Source organism: Chiloscyllium punctatum, unplaced genomic scaffold (assembly GCF_047496795.1).
Source record: "Chiloscyllium punctatum isolate Juve2018m unplaced genomic scaffold, sChiPun1.3 scaffold_154, whole genome shotgun sequence".
Taxonomy (NCBI): Eukaryota; Metazoa; Chordata; class Chondrichthyes; order Orectolobiformes; family Hemiscylliidae; genus Chiloscyllium; species Chiloscyllium punctatum.
In genome coordinates this window covers 357,470-375,000 of record NW_027309888.1, presented here as the reverse complement: position 1 = coordinate 375,000, position 17,531 = coordinate 357,470, and the positions used below count along the sequence as shown (strand labels likewise).

Genomic DNA, 17,531 nt, shown 5'->3' with positions numbered 1-17,531 from the left:
ACACGTGCCCTTCCCCTCGCCGTGTGTGTGCTTGTCCATCCTTCACTGTGTATGTGCGTATCCCTCCCTCGCTGTGTATGAGTGTGTTCCTCCCTTGCTGTGTGTGCGCATGTCCTTCCCTTGCTGTGTTTGCGTGTTGCTCCCTTGCTCTGAGTGTTTGTATGTGTGTGTGCGCGCGTGTGTGCGCATGTCCCTCCCTCGCTGTGTGTGTGTGTGCGCGTGTGTGTCTCGCTCACTGCATGTGTGTGTATGTCCCTTCCTCGCTGTGTGTGCATGTTCTTCCCTGTGTGTGTGTGCGCGCGCGCGCGCGCATGTGTGACCCTCCCTCGTTGTGTGTGCGCGTATCCCTCCCTCGCTGTGTGTGTGTTCCTCCCTCGCAGTGTGTGTGTGTGCGTGCACGTCACCCCTCGCTGTGTCTGTGTGGGTGTCCCTTCCTTCGCTCTGTGTCTGCAGGTAACCCCTTCACTGTGTGTGTTTGTATGTCGCTCCCTCGCTGTATGTTGTGTGTCCCTCCCACGCTCGCTCTGTGTGCACGTGTCCCTCCCTTGCTCTGTGTGTGTGTGTGTGTGTGTGTGTGTGTGTGTGTGTGTATCTGTGCGTGTCCCTCCCTCGTCTTGTGTGTGTGTGTGTGTGTGTGCGCGAGCCTGTGCATGTCCCTCCCTTGCTGTGTGTGTGTGTGTGTGTGTGTGTGTGTGTGTGTGTGTGTGTGTGTCTCCCTCCCTCGCTTTGCGTGTGTGTCTGTTCCTTGTGTGCGTGTGTGCATGTCCGTCCTTTGCTCTGTGTTTGTGTGTGTATGTATGTGTGCGTGTCCCTTCTTCGCTTTGCATGTGTGTAACCGTGCCTTGTGTTTGTGTGTGCCTGTGTGCATGTCACTCCCTTGCTCTGTGTTTCTCTGTGTGTATGTATGTGTGCGTGACCCTTCCTCGCTTTGTGTGTGTGAGTGCATGTCCCCCCTTGCTGTGTGTGTGTGTCCCACCCTTGCCGTGTCTGTGTGTGTCCCCTCTCGCTGTGTGTGTGTGCCCCCTCTCAATTTCTGTGCACATGCCCTCCCCCTCAACATGTGTGTGTCCCTTCCTTCACTGTATGTGTGTGTGTGTGTGTCCGTCCCTTGTGTGCATGTGTGTGTGTGTGCATGTCCCTCCCTTGCTTTGTGTTTGTGTGTGTATGTATGTGTGCGTGTCACTCCCTCGCTTTGTGAGTGTGTGTCCGTCCCTTGTGTGTGAGTGTGTGACCACCTTGCTGTGTGTGCGTGTCCCACCCTTGCCATGTCTGTGTGTGTCCTCTCTCGCTCTGTGTATGTGTGCCCCCTCTCAATTTCTGTGCACATGACCTCCCCCTTGACATGTGTGTGCGCGTCTCTCCCTTGCTTTGTGTTTGTGTGTGTGTGTGTGTGTGTGTGTGTGTGTATGTGCGCATGTCCCTCTTTCGCTTTGCGTGTGTGTGTCCCTGTCCCTCGCTGTGTGTGTGTGTCCCTCCCTCGCTGTGTGTCTGTGTAGATGTATTTGTGCATGTTCCTCCCTCGCTTTGCATGTGTGTGCCCCCTCTCGCTGTGTGTGTGTGTGTGCCCCCTCTCAATTTCTGTGCACATTGCCCTCCCCCTCGACATGTGTGTGTTTGTCCCTCCCTCGCTGTGTATGTGCGTGTCCCTCCCTCACTGTGTGTCTGCGTGTATTCCCCTCACCGTAAGTGCATGTGTTTGTTCCTTCCTCGCTGTGTGTGCTTCTCTCCCTTGCTCTGTGTGTGTGTGTGTGTGTGTGTGTGTGCGTGTGTCCCTCCTTCGCTTTGCGTGTGTGTGTCCCCTTCCCTCGCTGTGTGTGTCCCTCCCTCACCGTGTGTCTGTGTGTATCCCCCTCACTGTGTTTATGTGCGTGTCCCTCCATCGCTGTGTGTGTGTGTGCGTGTCGCTCCTTTGCTGTGTGTGTGTGTGCGTGTCGCTCCCTTGCTGTGTGTGTGTGTGCGTGTCGCTCCCTTGCGGTGTGTGTGTGCATGTCGCTCCCTTGCAGTGTGTGTGCATGTCGCTCCCTTGCTTTGTGTTTGTGTGTGTGTGTGTGTATTTGTGCCTGTCCCTCCCTCGCTTTGCATGTGTGTGCCCCCTCTCAATTTGTGTGCACATGCCCACCCCCTTGCGGTGTGTGTGCTTGTCCCTCCTTCGCTGTGTGCCTCCCTTGCTGTGTGTGTGTGTGTGTCGCTCCCTTGCAGTGTGTGTGCATGTCGCTCCCTTGCAGTGTGTGTGCATGTCGCTCCCTTGCAGTGTGTGTGCGTGTCGCTCCCTTGCGGTGTGTGTGTGTGCATGTCGCTCCCTTGCAGTGTGTGTGCATGTCGCTCCCTTGCTTTGTGTTTGTGTGTGTGTGTGTGTGTGTGTGTGTGTATTTGTGCCTGTCCCTCCCTCGCTTTGCATGTGTGTGCCCCCTCTCAATTTGTGTGCACATGCCCACCCCCTTGCAGTGTGTGTGCTTGTCCCTCCTTCGCTGTGTGCCTCCCTTGCTGTGTGTGTGTGTGTGTCGCTCCCTTGCAGTGTGTGTGCATGTCGCTCCCTTGCAGTGTGTGCATGTCGCTCCCTTGCAGTGTGTGTGCGTGTCGCTCCCTTGCAGTGTGTGTGCGTGTCGCTCCCTTGCAGTGTGTGTGTGTGCGTGTCGCTCCCTTGCTGTGTGTGTGTGTGCGTGTCGCTCCCTTGCTGTGTGTGTGTGTGTGTGTGCGTGTCCCTCCCTTGCTGTGTGTGTGTGTGTGTGTGCGTGTCGCTCCCTTGCTGTGTGTGTGTGTGCGTGTCCCTCCCTTGCTGTGTGTGTGTGTGCGTGTCGCTCCCTTGCTGTGTGTGTGTGCGTGTCGCTCCCTTGCTGTGTGTGTGTGCGTGTCGCTCCCTTGCTGTGTGTGTGTGCGCGTGTCGCTCCCTTGCTGTGTGTGTGTGTGTGTGTGCGTGTCACTCCCTTGCTGTGTGTGTGTGCGTGCGTGTAGCTCCCTTGCTGTGTGTGTGTGTGCGTATCGCTCCCTTGCAGTGTGTGTGTGCGTGTCGCTCCCTCGCAGTGTGTGTGTGTGCGTGTCGCTCCCTCGCAGTGTGTGTGTGTGCGTGTCGCTCCCTCGCAGTGTGTGTGTGTGCGTGTCGCACCCTCGCTGTGTGTGTGTGTGCGTGTCGCACCCTCGCTGTGTGTGTGTGTGCGTGTCGCTCCCTCGCAGTGTGTGTGTGTGCGTGTCGCTCCCTCGCAGTGTGTGTGTGTGCGTGTCACTCCCTCGCAGTGTGTGTGTGTGTGTGTCGCTCCCTCGCAGTGTGCGTGTCGCTCCCTCGCAGTGTGTGTGTGCGTGTCGCTCCCTCGCAGTGTGTGTGTGCGTGTTGCTCCCTTGCAGTGTGTGTGTGCGTGTCGCTCCCTTGCAGTGTGTGTGTGCGTGTCGCTCCCTTGCAGTGTGTGTGTGCGTGTCGCTCCCTCGCAGTGTGTGTGTGCGTGTCGCTCCCTCGCAGTGTGTGTGTGCGTGTCGCTCCCTCGCAGTGTGTGTGTGTGCGTGTCGCTCCCTCGCAGTGTGTGTGTGTGCGTGTCGCTCCCTCGCAGTGTGTGTGTGTGCGTGTCGCTCCCTCGCAGTGTGTGTGTGTGCGTGTCGCTCCCTCGCAGTGTGTGTGCGCGTCCCTCCCTCGCTGTGTGTGTGTGCGTGTCCCTCCCTCGCTGTCTGTGTGTGCGTGTCCCTCCCTCGCTGTGTGTGTGTGTGCGTGTCCCTCCCTCGCTGTGTGTGTGTGTGCGCGTGTCCCTCCCTCGCTCTGTGTGTGTGCGTGTCGCTCCCTTGCTCTGTGTGTGTGTGTGTGTGTGTCTCCAATATTTGCACCATCAGTGGATTGGCCATCATAAATTGACTGTGGTATTCAGGAATGTGTGGTTTAAGTCAGTTCACCACGAGAAATGCAGGATTTAATGTATAGGTAGAGGGATGGGTCTGGGTAGGAAGCTCTTCAGAGGTTTGGAATGGACTGGTTGGGCCGAATGGCCTGGTTGCACACGATGGCGATTCTATTGAGGTTATTGTCCAGCCCTGTCAACCATCCCCGTCTGTTACACCTGGCCTTATCCCCAATATTCTCCTTAACACTGTAATCTCCTCCAGACTCTAAAACACTCCTTGCCTATGTAACCTTCTCCAGTCCTTGCAAAGATCGATATGACTGTCACCTCTTCCTGCTTTTAGAACCCTCCCTATAACTATTACCATTTGGTACAGCACTCCCAATCATTGTTCCCTCTTGAAACTCCCATAAACATTTGTATCTCTGAAAACTCATGTGGACTGTCTCAACAACGTGCTGAGACCTGCTCTATTTCAGTGAAGTAATTAAGTCTTGGCAGCACTCACTGTTATAACCTCCCTCCAGCTTGACAGCACCGGGGATCTGTAGAAGGTCTTTTCAACCCGACAGCCATCTCTGTGTCTGTAATCTCCTCCACTCCCCATAATACATTCTCTCTGAGCTCCTCTGTCGTCCACTAAACACTCCCGAACACTGTCTGTATCAGTGTAACCTTCTCCAAAAACACAACCTTCCCTATCTGTGAAAATCCCGACACCAGTCCCTATCCCCCTCAGCTCCGTCTAACAATACAACCCTCCATGTCTGTGTATTCACCCTCAGTCCCTACTCGCCTCCCTATCTGTGTAACCTTCTCCATGCATTTTTGCTTCAGTCTCTTCAACTGTCCCTGTCAGTGTAACCTCTTCCAGACGTGAAAACTCTCCTCTTTTTGACTTACTCAGACCACATACCCCAACTATCTATAACCTACTCCTGTCTGAGAAACCTATCTCTGCAAATTGCTCCAACTCTCCACAACCTCCTGCAGCTCTTACATCCCTCCCTATCTACCAAATCTCTTCCAGTTCCTGAACGCCAACAGTCTGTGGAGACCCGACCACCATCCCTATCAGTGTAATCCTCTCAGGTCACTGCAGTATTCCTGATCTGTCAAACTCACTCCATGCCTGTGCCTCTCCCAATCCAGTCCCTACAAAACCCACTATCTATTTAACACCCTCCTGTCACTATCACCCCCATGTCAATGTAAGTTCCTCCTGTGTCTCCACCATCTACCCATCTCCATAACCTTGTCCAGCTCTTACACCACTATCTGTTTAAACGTCACCCTCCTCTACAACTTCCTCCTGTTTGTGCTATGCTCCCTTATCTGTGAAACTGTCTCCAACCAAAATTGCAATCCCAATCTCTGAAACGAAATCCAGATTCCTCAACCTCCATAACCCCCAGAACCTAAGCCTTCCTATATCTATAACCATCTCCAGTCACGACTCCCCTGTATATCTCAGTTTGTTCTTCCAGTCGATACAAATCTCTTTATCTCTGTAATCTGCTCAGCTCCCTAAAACAGTCCCTGTCTGTGATCCAGCCCTGGCCTACAAACATCCTTTTCCCTGTAAACTTCTCCATCCCTCCCAACATTCCCAACTCCATGAACCTGTCAGACCTACAGCTCTCCACATTTCTGTAACCTCCTGTGGGTCTATGGTCCTCCCTCCCTGTGAAACCACCTCCAGTCCCCACGTGCCTCCCAATCTGGGTCCTCTGCTCCAGATCAGACCATTGCTGTCTCTGTAAACACCTCCACTCCTGACAACTCATCCCATTTGTGTAACCTCGTTCAGACCCCATACTCTCCAGCTTCCTGAATCCTCTTCCTGCATTGCAACCAAAACCACATGTTTATGTAATATCCACCAGTGCTTACACCCTCCCCAAATCAGTAACCACTTGCAGTCCTAACAAAACACCGAAACAGTGAAACCTCTCATTTCCCTACAATCCTCCCTCCCTCCGTCCCTCCTCAAATGCCTTCATCACCATGAAACTTCACAATTACTGAAACCTCCTTTTGGCACTGCAACCCTCCTAATGTCTGCAAAATCCTCCTGTCCTGATATTCCTCCCTATCTCTGTAACCCCCACCACCCTCCAGTGCCCTTCTGGGGAACATGGCAGAGGAGAGAAGATTTGTAGCGTCTGGACCATATTACGGAAGTAGAATTCTGGTAATTACAGATTTGGTCTTATGTCTGTGGTGTGCAGATTATTGGCGAGGACTGTAAAGACAGGATTTATGACTACTTGGAAAACCATAGTTAAATTAGAGACAGTCAGCATGACTATGAGGGGTAGGTCATGCCTCACAAACCTTATTGAATTCTTTGAGGATATGACAGAATATGTTGATGGTTCATTCAGAAAAGAAGGATGATTGGGATACAGGGAAATCTGTCTGTCTGGATAAATGATTGGATGGCCCAGAGAAGACAGAGGGTGGCAGCAGATGGACAGTATTGAGCCTGGAGCTCAGTGACCAGTGGGGTTCTGTAACAATCAGCTCTGGGACTCTGCTCTTTGTGATTTTTGTAAATAACTTGGATGTGGATGTTGGAGAGTGGGTTAGTAAGTTTGCAAATCATGCGAAGGTTGGTGGAGTCGTGGGGAATGTGGAGGGCTGTTGTCGGTTGCAGTGCGACATTGACAGGACGCAGAGCTGGGCTGGAAGTGGCAGATGGAGTCCAATCCGGAAACGTGTGAAGTGATTCATTCTGGAAGGTCGAATTTGAATACAGAATACAGGGTGAAAGGCAGAATACTTGGCAGTGTGGAGGAACAGAGAGCTCATGGCGTCCATGCCCATAGATCCCTCAAGTTGCCACGCACGTTGGTAGGGTTGTTAAAAAGGCATATGTTGTGTTGGCTTTCCTTAGCAAGGGGATTGATTTTAAGAGCCGTGAGGTTTTACTGCATCTTTATAGCGACCTGTTGAGACCACACATGGAATATTGTGTTCAGTTCTGGTCCCATTTTTACAGCAAGGATGTGCAATTTTAGAGAGCGTACACAGGAGGTTTACCAGGATGCTGCCTGGAAAGGAGGGCATTTCTTATGGAGAATGTTTGAGGGAGCTAAGGCTTTTCTCATTGGAGTGAAGAAGGACTTGGTAGAGGTGAATAAGATGTTAAGAGGCACAGAGTGAGTGAATCGTCAGAGACTTTTCCTCCTATGGCATAAATGGCTGTTACAAGGGGGTGTAATTTTAAGATGATTGGAGGAGAGATAAGAGGATAGAGAATGGTAGGTGGTTGGATGGACTGCCAATGGTGGTAGTAAAATTAGACACATTCGGGACATTTAATAGACTCTTGGACAGACACATGGATAGTAGTAAAATGAAGGGTATGTAGGTTAGTTTGATCTTATAACCGGATAAAAAGTTGTCATAGCATCATGGCCGAAGGGTCTTGTGCTGCACTGTTCTGTGTTCTACTTTCTGTGTGGTAAACTGGGTAATAAGCTCAGATCAGTGTAAAAGGACATGGCATTCAGGAGGAGCTAGTCAACTGGATACAAAAGTTACTTGATGGTAGGAGACAGAGGGTGATGGGAGACCTGTTTTTCTGACTGGAGGTATATGACCAGTGGTGGAGTGGGTCCACTGTTGTTTGTCATTTGGATAAATGGTTTGGATGGGAATATTGGTTTCCTGGTAAGTAAGCTTCTTGGGTGTCACTGACATTGGTGGTAAAGTGGTTAGTGGAGAAGATTATATGATACAACAAGATTAACAGTACTGCTGGGATAGTGAGCTGAAGAATAGCAGATAAAGTTTAATTAGATAAAGGTGAAGTGTTCCATTTTGGTGGAATCAACCAGGGTGGGACTTGTACAGTTCATGTTCGGGCCCTGGTTAGTGTTGTCAGTCAGTGACCCAGGGAGACAGGCTGGTGAAGCAGGAGTTTGGGATGGTTATCTGCATTAGGAGAGCATTGAGAGTAGGAAAGACATTGGTGAGGCTATCATAAAAACATTGTTGTTCAGTAGGAAGAACTCACCTGGTTCACTTTCCTCATTTAGTGAAGGACATCTGACATTCTGACCTGGTCTGGTCGACATGTGACTCCAGATCCACAGCAATGTGGCTGACTTTGAGCTGCCCTCTGGATAATTAGCAGTGGGGTCAAAGAATGTTGTTCCAGGCAGTGACACCCACATCCCATGAATGAACAAATAAAAATACATATGTCCCTCCCTAACTCTGCAAACCCCTCCAGCTGCAGCAATCCGTACTGGCTTTGTAACACTGTTCAGGTCCTGACCACTCTCTGTAACACTCTCACCACCTCCAGCACCTTCACCTCTCCCTGTTCCTATTGTGTCATTAAACCCTGACAATGATTCCCCTTCCCACAACCCTCCTCCTGCGAGCAGACCCTTTGCAATCTATTTAACATTTACTCCTAAAACACTCTCTCACTTCAGGATTTAAGTATTTTGTGGTGATCTTCTCAGCCTCATAATCTAGTATGATCCCTTTTGTCCTGAGTGAGGGACCAGTGGGGATTTCTTGCTGAGGTTTTCACTGTTTCAATGTAATGTCCTTTTGTTGAGTGTTTTACACTGTTCCTTTAAATGTTTTCCACTGTCCATTTACAGACACATATTTCAGTCTGTTTAGCCTGTTCACCTTGGTCAGTTCTCTCAAACTCATGTAATTGACTATTTTTGTTTCTAGTTGTAGCTTGTCCTTTCTGTGATTCACTTTAAAACTTTATATTTCTTTAAACTGCACTTTCTCACAATTTCCCAGGGGATCTCTCCAGGTGACATTACTCATTCACTAAGTTACATCACACAACAGTCGCTCGGAAATAGTTACGTCCCTAGTCAGTTGCACAATGTGTTATTCAAAGAAACACTGAAAAATAATTTTCTGAACTCCTCTTCCAATATCACTCTTGTCAGTGTGAATGTCCTAGATTTTGGGAATATTGATGTTTCCCAAAGTTATCACAATGCTTTTATTAAAAATTCTAATTGATTCCTGTTTATTGCAGTGATGAACAATGAAATGCTGTTTGGTGGCTAAAACTGTTCTGCTGCTTGTGTCCTTTGCAAGTAGTAGCCAGAATTTACATTCAAACTTACTCTACTTCATGATCTGTGGCCAAATGCTTTCTCTGTAATGCCTTTGGTATCCATTATTGTTCGTGTTACCCATTTTGCCTGAGTTTCCACAAGGTTGTGAACCATTGAATATTTATGCTCCACCTTTTGTTCGCCCTGTAACCATGTCTCATTGCTGTCTAAATCTCTTTTATCTCTGTGTCACAAATCCATCTACCTTATTGCAGAGACTTTGTCCATTCCAAACAAATCATAATTTACTCTTTCTCACAATTTCCTGTCACAACCCGATTCACTGATGTACAGTTTTAACTAAACTTTCCTGTTCCTTTCTGCTTGTCTTCAGTCACATTCCCATGCTGTTCCGATGCTTCACCTTTTCTCTTTGGATTTGGAAAGCTCCTTTCACCTGGACCCTGTCCCTGCATCACCTCTGTCAGTTTACAGCCCTGTCCATAAACCTACCGACATGATGGTGTGATTCAAACTTGTCTCCCGTGAACATTAGCTGAGGTTTTGGATACATGCTCTAGCAATAATGCCACTAGACCATCACTTCACCTGCTCACTGGTTGCTCATTCCTGACCAGTTATACCATCATGAAGCAGAACCCCTTCTTCCTACACAATTGTTTGATTCTAAAACCTCCTGACATGATTGTTTGAGCCTGATTCCTTCCAGCACTCTGTTGATATCACTCAGTATCTCCCCATATGGTATCCCTCACTGTATGCGGTAATTGCTGCCTCTGTCAATGCCCCTCGCTCTTATAGCCACTCCAGATCCTGATTCAACAGAATTCTCCACCCCAGAGAGATGCAGCAGCACAGGCCAAGGACGGAATCTGGGATTTTACAGATCTCTGTTTTACTCAGGACCATTCACCATGTGTAACTCTCACTACATCAGTATAAATTCCAATTCTGTCTATTTGTCTGTCTCCTATAGGTGCTCAGGAAGGTCCTGACTCAATAGACTTCACAGCTGCTGGGTGTCTCGTCCATCACCACATTGAAGATGGTTGGTCAGCCAGAGAGACAAAGGGCAGGGAGATCTGGAGCCTTCAATAAATCCTGCAGTGAGGTAAGATCACTCAGTGCACAGAGCAGAGAGCAATGAGAGGGCTCCATATATCGGCTAACAAGACATGACATAGATCCAGTGCTGGAGGGGGAGCAGAGTACAGACACACCTCAGCCTCAATCACCACCCCTGCTGTAAGTTTTGTTGTACAGAGACCGCATCGGTGTGTCACAGTTATCAATCCAGGCCTATGCTGTCTTAGTGAGCATCAGTACAACATAAGGGAAAGCAGGCTTCCCAAGAGAGGGTGGGAATGCTGCCTGGGATCTCTCTGTTCGGTATTTCCCTCTCCAACACTATCTATGGCATGTCGCATAGACCGGCGTCTTCAATAATTTTTAACTCCTGTAACAGTTCCTGTCCCTGTAACCTCCTCCCTTCTCTATAGTCCCTCCACATATTTGAAATGTATTGCATTCCAGACTATCATCCCTATCACTTTAAGTTGCTTCAGTGTCTACAGTGTGCCTTATCTCTGTAGTCTCCTCCTCCAATGACAGAGTCATGCAGCACAGACACAGAACCTTTACTTTGATCCAACAAGTCGATGCTGAAGATGGTTCCTGAACGGGTCACGTTTCCCTGCAATTGGCTCATATCCCTTCAAGCCTTCTCCTCTCCATGTATCTAACTAAAATGTCTTTTCCATGCTGTCATTGTGCTTCTCACCATCACTTCCCCTGGCAACTTATTCAATATGTGCACCATGCTCTCTGTGAAAAATGTCCTTCTCTGATCCCTTTTAAGTCTTCCCTCTCCCACCTCATATTTCTGCCCTCTAGTTATGGACTCCCCTACCCTAGGGTAGAGACCTTCACTATTCACGTTACCTGTACCCCTCATGGTTTGTAAAGCTTTATAAGGTCACCCCTCAGCCTCCTATGCCAAATGGAAATACGCAGGACAATGATATAAATATTTTTGCTCATGTCCCTGCCACTACTTTGCTACAATGTTCTGGGATACAGTTGTTCAGGACCTTAGGGCTTTTTCTACATTTGAGTTCTTAGACATCCAATACCACCTCTCCTGTAATGGGGACTCTTTACAAGACATCACTGTTTCTTTCCCTTTGTTTCCTAGTCTTTGTCCACAGTATGTTCTGACATGAAATGTTCATTTAGTGTCTTGCCCATCTCCTGTGGTTCCTCACCTGAGGGGCCTTATTGTCTCTCTCGTTGCTTTTTTGTACTTGTATGCTGTAGAATTTCCTTACATTCTCCTTAACTTTATCTGCCAAGGCTATCTCATTCCCACTGTTGTGCATCCCAGCTTATCCACCTTATCCGTGTAAGTCAAACCCTCCAGTATCAATAACATCTTCGTCAATCTTTGCTCCGTGTACAGTTTTAGAAAATGCTTCCTAAATCGGGATGATCAGAATTCTCCACAGTACTCCAACTGGGGACCCAGCAATGTCTAATACAGCCGTATCAGGATGGACCAACTCAGGTATTCAATGCTCTGATCCATGATGGCAAGTGTGCCTCATCCGCTTTCACCACCCTGTCCATCCATGACACCGCTTCCAAGGAACAATGTCACTGCACTCCTTGGTCTCACTGTCTGTTCGACAGCATTGAATAGGGCCCTACCATTAACAGTGTTAATTGTCCCTGTTTTGTCTTAACAAAATCCTTTAATTAAAATCCATCTTTCATTCCTTGATCCACTTGTCCAGTTGATCAAGAGCCTCTTCGATATCTGTCTTCACTCCCCACTGTAACACTTATTTAGCTTACTAACAATGATTCCTATATTCTTGTTCATGTAAATAATGTACATGTGGCCCCAGCACCAATCCTTATGGCACACCGCTGGTCAGAGCCTCCAGTCCACACAACAAACCTCTCCCACTACCCTCTGTCTCCTACTGTCAAGCCCATTTTGTGTCCGTTTGTCTCGGTCTCCCTGATCCCATGTGATCTAACCTTACTAACCAGTGCACCACGATAAACCCTGTCAAAGGCCTTGCTGAAGTCAGGATAGACAATGTCTACTGCTCTGTCTTCGTCTATCTTCTTAATCACATCTTCGACAAACTCAGTCAAGTTTGTGAGACACTACCTTGTATGCACAAAGCTGTGCTGATGATCCTGAATCAATCATTACCTTTCCAAATGCCTGTCACTCCTATCCCGCAGAATCGCTTCCAACAACATTCGCACAACTTACATCAAGCTAATTGGTCTTTAGGTCCCTGGCTTTTCCTCGCAGCCTTTCTTAAATACTGGCATAGCATTAGTCACTCTCCAGACTCCCAGCTCATTACCTGTTGCTGTCTTTGATAGAAATATCTCTCTAAGGTACCCCGCAATTTCTTCCCTAACTCCAGCCCACCACCCCCCCCACCCCACCCCCAATGTCATGGGCTCCACCTGATTAGTTCCGAGAGAGTTGTCTACTTTTTATGCGATTTAAAACCTTCAGCACCTCCTGTTCGCCAATGGGGACTCTTGTGAAGACATCACTGTTTATTTCCCTGACTTCCCCGGAGTTTCTCCACAGTAAGTTCTGATGTGATATTTATGTTCAAACTAATAGAAGTATGGGGATTTTGCCAAAGTGCTCCCCTACAAACACTTCAGCCCCTTTCCCTACTTTTGTTTCCTAAGGGGAGGTCAGGTTTGATCTCTTTCTGCAGTCAGGTCATTTCCATATTGACTGAGACAGATTTCTTGAACATACTGAATGAATTCCTCCCATTATGGCAGTCCCAGTCTGGGTATGGAAAGTTAAAATCTCCAACCATTAAAACCCTATCATTGTTAGATATCTGAGATCTCCTGATATATTTACTGCTCTATTTCCCGTTGACTATTGGGGGCCTGTAATACAGTCATATCAAAGTGATGACTCATTCTTTTTTCTCAGTTCCACTAAGAGAATTTCACTGGGCGATCCCCAGGCATATCCTCTCTAAGTGCTGCAGTGATTTTTTTTCACTAATCAAGAACTCCACTCTCCCTCCACTTCTGCCTCCTGTTCTGTCCTTCCTATAGCATCTGTTCCTGGAACATTGAGCTGCCGGTCCTGTCCCTCCCTCAGCTATTGTTCTGTAATACCTGTGATATTTCAGTCCCATGTTCCCATCCTATGCCATGCACTCATCTGCCTTATCTGTCAGACCTTTTACGTCAAAGGAAGTGCAGTTTAATTGATCGGTTTTCCCTCATTGCCTGCTCTGCTCTTGACTGCCTTATCGATTGAAGTAACTCTTTGAAATTGAGTCCCAACTTCAACCTTCAGACTGTAGCCTGAGAACATCCACATCACTGTGGTTAACACCCTCACCCTTCATGTCATCTGTAAACCTTCTGCTATCACATCGAACTCATTAATGTACATAATAAACAGCGATGGTTCCTGCACAGATCCCTGTGGTACATCCGCTGGTGAAAGGATTCTCATCACAGAAACAACCCTCCACCAGCTTTGGATCCAATTTGCCAACTTGCCTTGGATCCCAGTGGCTCTTCCCTTTTGGAACAGCCTTCCATGTGGGACCTTGTCAAAGGCCTTAATGAACTCCCTGGAACCCACATCATCTGCACTTCCCTTATCAACATTTTCAATCGCAATTTCAAAGAAAGCTCAGCTGAATTCATCAGTCAGGATCTTCCTTTACCAAATCCGTGCTGACTACCCCGAATTATTTCCTGCCTTTCCAGTTATTGATTCAAACTGTCCCTCATAATTGTTCCCAATAATTTCCCTCCCACTGCTGTCAGACTATTTGCTCTGTAATTACCTGGCCTTTCCTTTGGGTCCAGTGACTACAACTGTCTTCGTTTTAACATTGTTATGGAAAAATATCAGACAGGCTGACAGCTTAAGGTGTGAAACTGGAGCAGGGCCAGATGTGGGGCCATGAGGCAGGATCGAGCGAGGTCGATTGGGTGAATTAAAAATCACACAACACCAGGTTATAGTCCAACAGGTTTATTTTGAAGCACTAGATTTCGAAGCGCAGGTGGCCATCCTAAAAGATGAAAGGCTTAAACTAAATGTGTTTGATATTGCATTCCATGACACTGCTATCCTGTTGCTATAAATTCTGTGCCTTATGATTGTGCTCCACAACCCCCTGTTGAAGTAGCGCTCCAAAACCTAGTGCCTCAAGATAAACCTGCTGGGCTGTAAGCTGGTGTTGTGTGATTTTTAGTGTTGTACATTCCATTCCAACACCAGCTGCTCTACATTATGACTACCATCAATTGGGCGAGTCTGTTTGAAGGAAAATGAATGACTGGCAAACGGGAAGCTTTTAAAAGTGTGATCTCAAGAGTCTAGGGCCAGTATGTCCCTATTAGAGTGAAGGGAAAATCTGGCAGGTTAAGGGATCCCTGGCTGATGAGGGATATTGAGGCTCTGTTCAGGAAAAAGAAAACAGCATACATAGAGTTTAAGCTATTCATAACTACTTCCAGTCCTAAAGACATGATCAATCTCAGGTCCCTGCAGCACTCCTGATCTGTAGAACTCACTGCAATGCCTGTGACTATCTGATCCAGTTCCGAAAAGACTCCCTATCTGTGTAACATCCTCCCTTGCCTATCACCCATCCTGTCAATGTCAGGTCTTCCAGTCTGTCCATCATCTACTCATCTCCATAACCTTCTCCATCTCTTACACCCCTATCTGTGTAAATGTCACCTTCCCCTTCAAACTTTCCACTTTGACCAAACTGCAGGAGTTACTAATGCTCCCTTATCTGTGAAACTGTCTCCAACCAAAATGGATGTCCTTATCTCCCGGTCTATACCCCCTCTATACCTAAATAACCCCCAGAACCTAAGCCTTTCAATAACTATAACCATCTTCAGTCACGACTGCCCTCCACATATCTGCTTATTCTTTTAATTTATAGAACTGTCTAGATTTCTGTAATCTGCTCCATTCACCTAAAACATTCCTGTCTGTGCAAACCACCCCATCCTACCAACATCCTTATGCCTGTAACTGCTGCATCCCTCCCCACCTCCCCATCTCCATGAACTCCTGTAAACCCGACAGCTATCCACATTTCTGTGACACCTTGTGGTTCTCTGGTCCTCCATCCCTGTGAAACCACCTCCAGTCCTCACACCCCTCCCAGTCTGGGTCGTCTGCTCCAGATTAGGCCATTGCTGTCTCTGTTACCTCCTGACAATCCTAGCACACCTTCCTGTTTGTGTCTCTTCATTCAGATCCCATCTCTCCAGCTTTTTGAAACCCCTTTGTGCCATTGTGAGCCTCCTTATTTAGAATATAGAGCAGTACAGCACAGTGCGGCCCTTCGGCCCTTGACGTTGCACTGGCCTTTTATTCTACTCTCAGATTAAACTAAACTACAGACCCTACATTTTACTATCATCCATGTGCCTATCTAAGTGTTGCTTAAATGGCCCTAATGTATTGGACTCCATTACAAATGTTGGCGGTGCATTCCATGCATCTGCCACTCTATGTGTAAAAAAAAACCCTCTCACATTTCCCGTAAAACTTTCTACAATCACCTTCCATTTATTTCCCCTCATTATAGCCATTTGTGCAAATGGAAAAGTATCTGGTTATCCTCGCCACTGAGGCCTCAAATCATCTCGTTTACTTTTACCAAGTCACTTCTCATCCTTTTTCATTCCAATGAGAAAAGCCCTAATTCCCTCAACCTTTCTTCATTAGACCTCCACTCCTGATAAATCTCCTCTACACCCTCTCTAAAGCTTCCACGTCCTTCTGATAATGAGGCAACCAGAACTGAACACAATATACCAAATGTTCTCTAACCAGGACTCGATAGAGCTGCAGCATAACTTTGTGGAACTTAAACTCAATCCCCGGCTAATGAAAGCCAACACACCATACACCTTCTGAACAAGGCAATCAACATTGAGGGATCTACGGATGTGGACTTCAAGATTCTTCTGTTCCTCCAAACTGTCAAGAATCCTGCCTTTCACCTTGTAAAGGTTGTTTGTGGAATCCTGCAATCTTAAACCCTCCCTATCTTGGTAACTTCCTCTGATCCCTACAACTCTCATGAACAGTGAAACCTCTTCATGTCCCGACAATCATCCTTCGCTCTGAAACCTCCTTTATTAGCACCAACCCTCAAAAGTCCTGAAGCCTCTATTTTAACCACTGCAATATTTCTAATATCTGCAACACCCTCCCATTCTGATATCATTCACTGTCTCTGTAAACCCCATCACCCTCCAGTCCCCACTGGGGAACATTACAGAGGAAGGAAGGGTTGTAGAGTCCAGGTCATGTTACAGAAGTAGGCAGGGCTGCAGAACCTGGAGGATGGTACAAATGTATGAAGGGACGTGGAACCTGCAGGAAGCGAGAAAGCGCTGGATTCATAGAACCTGCAGGATGGGACCGAGAATGGGTTGTGGAACCTGAAGGATATTACAATTTGAATGACTGACTCTTTTTGATCGAACTGTTGGGCTGATCTCGCTGTCCTATGTATGCAGATATTTACCATAATGGCTGTGCACAGCTTCAGATTCCCAGGCTGGGAGATGTGAGCTCCGATGTGAATCTATGTGCCCATTCTGTCTGTGTGCCTGACACTGACCTGGTGCTGCTCTGGTAGAAAGCACTCTCCGTGTGTATCTACATGACTGACCAGAGCTCACCACATCAAAGCCTTTGTTTGGAATGTTCTTTTTTTCATTATTTTAAAGTGGCAATTCCGCAAGAAAGTCGTCCCAGCTTATTCCACCTCGCCCTACGGTCCAAACATTGACGAAATCATTGTCTATATATTGTCATCAATTTCACGTGTCTTTTTTTTTATCGTTTTCAAGATGTCAATTACGCTGGACAACAACGAGCGATTGGAAACAGAAAGGTGAAACGGAGAATGGCTTCAACTTTCAGTGCTGGATGCCACTGCGCCGCAGGGCGGCGACATCGGCTGGTTTCTGTAGCTTAGTGGTCATCACGTTCGCCTAACACGCGAAAGGTCCCCAGTTCGAAACTGGGCAGAAACTGCTTTGCTCGTCAACTGCAGCCTTTTACATGGACAAGAACGGAGCTTTCTTGCTTGCTTTCCCATCTGCAAACCTGCCTTCGAATTTGCTTGAAAGAATCTGCTCTCGTAGTGAAATGTAAGGCAACTCCATTTAATTACTGTGTAAAGCATTATAAAGTTTTTCTGCAACCTGGTTCTGATGCATATGCCATTCTGTTTGAGAGTGTCCTTGCCGCGTTCTGATCCTTCCACGAAAAGCAGTACCGCATTTGCATTCCTTGCGCAGGCGGCCCGGTTCAAAGGCAGGGAAGAAGCTGCTGCGCTGGTGTCACAGCGCACCACGGATTCCTGAACTTGTCTGTCTGTCAAATGTACCCCAAAGTCGTCTCTGAAAGGCCTCATTTGGAAGCTGTCTGTCGTTATTCAACGCGCGAGAGTTGGTACCAGATTTCTGAATCATATTTTGGGGCAGTTCGCACGTTAGTGGCTCATTCAATCAGCAACAGCAATGAAATAATTTACACTCTCAGAGGAACCTTTGAACTTGTGCTTTCATAGCGCCG

At 47.6% G+C, this 17,531-nt stretch overlaps 1 long non-coding RNA gene across 3 annotated transcripts in view; it reads left to right on the top strand.

Annotated features, from left to right (window-relative positions):
- LOC140471687 (uncharacterized) overlaps positions 1–16,982 on the top strand; it is a 32,962-nt gene extending 15,980 nt beyond the window's left edge. For 2 of the 3 annotated variants that reach the window (XR_011957173.1, XR_011957172.1), the window contains 2 exons: positions 9,867–10,001; positions 11,349–11,424. This is a non-coding gene — a long non-coding RNA (uncharacterized lncRNA). Of the gene's footprint in view, positions 1–9,866; positions 10,002–11,348; positions 11,425–16,801 lie in introns of those variants that run through there. The other variant, XR_011957174.1, reaches the window with a different exon arrangement.
- Positions 16,983–17,531: the final 549 nt, after the last annotated feature.